The following is a 5,789-nucleotide window of genomic DNA, read 5'->3' on the forward strand; positions in this document are numbered from 1 at the left end:
ACTCAAGTTCTGAAGCTGTCCTAAATAGAAGCAGAAATCAGAAGCTGTGAATGTTCAGAAGATCAAAGAAATTCAAGTTCTGAAGCTGTCCTAGATGGAAGCAGAAGTCAGAAGCTGTGAATGTTCAGAAGATCAAAGAAATTCAAGTTCTGAAGCTGTCCTAGATGGAAGCAGAAATCAGAAGCTGTGAGTGTTCTAGGAATCTAAGGAAATTCTAGTTCTGAAGCTGTCCAATGGAAGCAGAAGTCAGAAGCTAGGAATTCTCTAAAGACAGAAGCTTATATGATCGTCTCTACCGAAATAATCAGGGAAGTCTTTTATTAAAGTTCTTCGAGTATTTATTTCAGGGGGAGATTATTTATCTCAGGGGGAGATTGTTAATCTCAGGGGGAGACATATTCATATGCTTATGCTATAGCTGTGTAATTTGTCTTTTGCCATCTATTCTTTCTGATCGCAAATTCATATCATTTATATATGTTTTTGTCATCATCAAAAAGGGGGAGATTGTTAGAACAAGATTTGTTCTGATCAATTATCTTAGTTTTGATGATAACAATAATATGAATTTTGCTTAAGATTATATGGTACTCTAATCCAATGCAATTTCCTTTTCAGGAAATATATATAAAGAGTACGCATAATTCAGCGCTCAGAAGCTTTGTCTCAAAGGGTTCAGCATGCAACATCAGAACATGGTCTGGCAAGACATCAGAAGATGGTCGAAGCAGAATCAGAACATGGGTCTATGGAAGCATCAGAAGAACAAGAGAACAGAAGCACTGAAGTTCTGATGGTATCACGCTCAGAAGCACTTCAAGGTCAGAAGATCAGAAGATGCTATGCACCAAGCTGTTTGACTCTGATGATATTCAAACGTTGTATTCACAAACATCAGATCAGAAGAAAGTACAAGTGGCAAGCTACGCTGACTGACAAAAGGAACGTTAAAAGCTATTCTAGGCTACGTCAGTAGACACAGCGTGAACAAGGCTCGAGGTAGTTGACAAAAGCGTATAACATTAAATGCGATGCTGTACGGAACACGCAAAGCATTAAATGCACTCAACGGTCATCTTCTCCAACGCCTATAAATATGAAGTTCTGATGAGAAGCAAGGTTAACGATTCTGCACCAAAACAACTCATATTAAACTTGCTCAAACGCTGTTCAAATCAAAACTCAGAATCTTCATCTTCATCAAAGCTCACTACATTGCTGTTGTAATACATTAGTGAGATTAAGCTTAAACGTTAAGAGAAATATCACAGTTTGTGATTATCGCTTTCAAGAAGCAATTGTAATACTCTTAGAATTGATTACATTAAGTTGTAAGGAACTAGAGTGATCGTGTGGATCAGAATACTCTAGGAAGTCTTAGAGGTTATCTAAGCAGATTGTAACTAGAGTGATCGTGTGGATCAGTAGACTCTAGAAAAGTCTTAGAGGGTATCTAAGCAGTTGTTCCTGGAGTGATCAGTGTGTGATCAGAAGACTCTGGAAGACTTAGTTGCTGACTAAGTGGAGAACCATTGTAATCCGTGCGATTAGTGGATTAAATCCTCAGTTGAGGTAAATCATCTCTGCGGGGGTGGACTGGAGTAGTTTAGTTAACAACGAACCAGGATAAAAATAACTGTGCAATTTATTTTTATCTGTCAAGTTTTTAAAGCTACACTTATTCAAACCCCCCCTTTCTAAGTGTTTTTCTATCCTTCAGTTCCAGTAATAAAGCCAAGTACGAAGCACTGATTGCTGGACTTGAAGCCTTGTTAGAATTGGTGGCAACCAGAGTCGAAATTAAAGGAGACTCAGAATTAGTGATAAAGCAACTGACAAAAGAATACAAATGTATCAAAGAGAATTTGATCATGTACTTTGTCATAGCAAATAGGCTACTTAAAAAATTCGAATATGTAGAGTTAAAGCACGTCTCAAGGGTGAACAATCAAGAAGCAAATGATTTGGCACAGTTAGCCTCAGGATACAAAGTATCAAAATAAAAATTGGAAGAATTGATCGAGGTAAGAGGCAAAGAAATGGCCACAAAATTATCCCCAAGTGATTTGGAGAACTCATAGTTAGGCTTCGCCAACGAAGAAGAATTTGAAGTCTTAAATATAGACTCCTTAGCAGATACAGATTGGAGGAGTCCAATTATAAACTACTTGAGAGATCCTTCGACAGATACAGATAGAAAGGTGAAGTATAGATCCTTATCATACTTCTTGATGGGAAATGAATTGTTTAAGAAAACCCCTGAGGGAGTTTTACTAAAATGTCTGGGCGAAGCTGAAGCATACTTGGCACTCTCGAATGTGCACAGAGGGGCATGTGGTGCTCATCAAGCGGGGCACAAAATTAAATGGCTCTTGTTCCGTTATGGAATGTATTGGCCCACTATGTTAAAAGATTGCATAGAGTTCGCCAAAGGTTGTCAGGAATGTCAAGAACACGCAAGTATTCAACATGCGCCTGCAAGTGAATTAAGTTCAATAATAAAACCATGGCCTTTTAGAGGTTGGGGATTAGACTTAATTGGAGAAATACGTCCCACATCTTCCAAAGGTCAAAGATATATTTTAGTAGGAATAGACTACTTCACAAAATGGGTCGAAGCGATACCACTAGCCAATGTGGATCAAGAAGCTGTGATTGAGTTTATTCAATGGCACATTTTGTATAGATTTGGAATCCCAGAAAGTATAACTACAGACCAGGGTTCAGTGTTTACTGGTCAAAAGATGCAAGAATTTGCGAAAGAAATGGGGTTCAAGTTATTTACTTCTACACCTTATTATGCTCAAGCAAACGGACAAGTCGAAGCAGCCAATAAAGTGATAATCGGTCTGATAAAGAAACATGTAGGGAAGAAACCTAAGAATTGGCATAAAACCTTGGACCAGGCACTTTGGGCTTGTCGAACATCACCAAAAGAAGCTACCAATACTACACCTTTCTAGTTGACGTTCGGACACGATGCAGTACTCCCAGTCGAAATATACTTGCAATCAGTTCGGATTCAGAGACAAGCAGAAATTCCTCCAAATGTATATTGGGAAATGATGATGAATGAGTTAGTTGATCTGGACGAAGACAGGCTTCGAGCGTTGGAAATGATAAAAAGACAAAAAGAAAGGGTGTCGAGAGCATACAACAAAAATGTGAAAGGTAAAACATTTATTAACAATGACTTAGTTTGGAAAGTTATTTTGCCCATAGATCGAAAGAATCAGGCTTTAGGAAAATGGTCTCCACACTGGGAAGGACCTTTTCGAATCTTAAAAGTATTTTCGAATAATGCTTATGAGATAGAAGAATTGGCAGAAGATCTCAGGATTTTAAGAGTGAATGGGAAGTATCTGAAAAGATACAAGCCAATCATGAATGAAGTAAAAATCGCAAAAACGTAGACATTAAAAGTGTGCGCCGTTGGCCAAAATGGTGAAACAAGCACCAAAATGGTTTTATACCTAAGCGAGATATGTAATATATAAACCAAGAAGACAAAATGATGCCAAAATATATTTCATTACGATTAACAGTTAAGGGTACATTCAGTCAAGAAGATTGCGTTTGCATGCAAACCAAAGTTACAAAAATGGGGCATGCCAAATACTATCAAAAGGAAGCATTCAAAATTATAGACAACAAAGATAAAACCCAGGCCAACAGCGCCTCCAACAATGCTTCCAACAATGCCTCCAACAATGCCTCCAATAATGCACCCTTCAGTTGATCCTTTGTTCCAAACCTTCCAAGTGCAACAAGGGCAAATTTTCTGCTTCAAAAAGAACTAGAGATCCTTCTGTGCGCATTTTCTTCACTAATCCCTGTTTAACAAACATGTGGGATAACAACCTTCCATAAGGAAGACATGATGTTATGCCTTGACGAGAAGCAGCAATAGCGACGGCTTCAGCAAGGTGTTTGAAAATCATCAATAGAAAGTTGATTTTCTTCCCCCGGAGAGCACAGAGTATGAAATCCAGATCCTCCACCATGATGCTTTCTTGATCTTCATTTCGTGGGCGAAAGTTGCCCACTAGAAGTTGATGCCAAATCCTGCTAATTTTGGCGCTGAAAGGATCATTAGCCATGATGGCCCTCAAAATGGAAGAGGTGTTCATGGTGAAGGAGTTGTCAGCAAAAACTTCTCCGGAGTTCTCACATCTCAACACTTCAGAGATGGACGAGGGAGAAATGGTAATAGGGGATCTTCGAACGTGAGAAACAGTGGTGGTTCTTCCTTCTGAATCCATCCGGAGGGATGCAAACATCCAGAAATCCGCCAGCATGTTTCGGTAAACAGGCCCTTCCAGGATTCCTTGGTAAACCTGTAAGTGTTGGTTGGCAAACAGTGCATCAACATTGATGTTGTTCTGATCGAACTCTTCCACAGAAAGTTTAAACTCTTTCTTGATAGAAGATCTGATAGTGTTATAGGTTAAAGGTGTCATTATAGCAAGGGAGTACGAGAAGAAAAGAGAAAACTTTGATAAAAATATGGAAAGAGGATGAATAAATGATCAGAATCCCAAGGTTTATATAGAGAATGTTGGTCTTAAAGAGTGATTACTCTTTAAATCCTGATTGGACCGCGTGTGGTTTCCCCAAGGGAAGATAGGGAGTCCGCCGCTTCTAGCCTTGGAAGTTGGAACGTAATCATTTTAGAAACTGATACACGCACGTCTTATTTAGACGTTTTGAAAAAGTTATGTCATCATTTAATGTGGTTACGGCTAGTGGAGTAGAAACGTCAAATCAAAACTTAAATGGCTGCGAAGAGTAATCATGTCATGTAGATACGCTATCGAGGTCATTATGATATTTGGAAAATAAATTTTGACAATTTAAGAATTGTTAAAATGTTATTTGTGACATTTGCAGAATATAATATATGGATAAGTGAAAGGTAAAAACGTGCATATATTCCTTAGCTAGTCTGATTAAAAAATTAGGACAAAATGCGAAACAAAAAGATATTACAAGGGTTATAACAATTAATTGAAGTCTTCAGGAAGATTATTCTTCATGTTGGAATATTGGGATGCCCATAGTGACAGACGGCGTTCGATTAGTGCTTGCTGTTTTTTCAGCTCTTCGATTTCTGGTACTAATTTCTGCGCCGTTTCGAGATGTTGAATCCCTATTTGCACCACTTCATTCAACTCGTTCTGCTTGGATTGTTTGCTTTCTTCTTGACGGGACTTGGCAGTTTTAATCTTCGCTTCGAGACGTTCAATTTCCTGTTCCCGGGATTTGATGTCCGCTCCACAAGTTTCATATTCTTTTTGGCGCTTTGCGCTCTTAAGCTCGAGGGCACCAGCTTTAATATTTGCGTCACCAGCAGCTTTCCACGAAGAACTATGAGAAGTTACTTTTGTGTTGAGCTGTTCGTAAACATCTCGCTTTCGAAGAGTATCAGCTTGAAGCTGATCAACCAAAGAACTTAGCGAGACAATCACTTGTGAGACTTCCTCTGAAACCAGGAGTAGATCCACCTTCTTTAAAAGATTATTCAAACCAAAGCAGCTGGTGGAATCTTTCCTCAGAAATTCGATAAGGATGGTTTCAAAGAACTTCTTCTTTATCTGACGAAGGAGGTTTGAAATATCATTCCCCTTATCACTTTCCGCCAAAATGTTCGAAGAAGGCTCAACCCTGATAGGCGAAACATTTTCGGCATTCATCATAGCCTTGAGGAAGTTTACAGAATCAGTATTCTTAAGTCGCTCCAGTTCAGCAGAAGTGAGCATTGTGGGGGTCTGTTTCGAGGTAGCCGCAGG

Source organism: Vicia villosa, linkage group LG1 (assembly GCF_029867415.1).
Source record: "Vicia villosa cultivar HV-30 ecotype Madison, WI linkage group LG1, Vvil1.0, whole genome shotgun sequence".
Classification (NCBI taxonomy): Eukaryota; Viridiplantae; Streptophyta; class Magnoliopsida; order Fabales; family Fabaceae; genus Vicia; species Vicia villosa.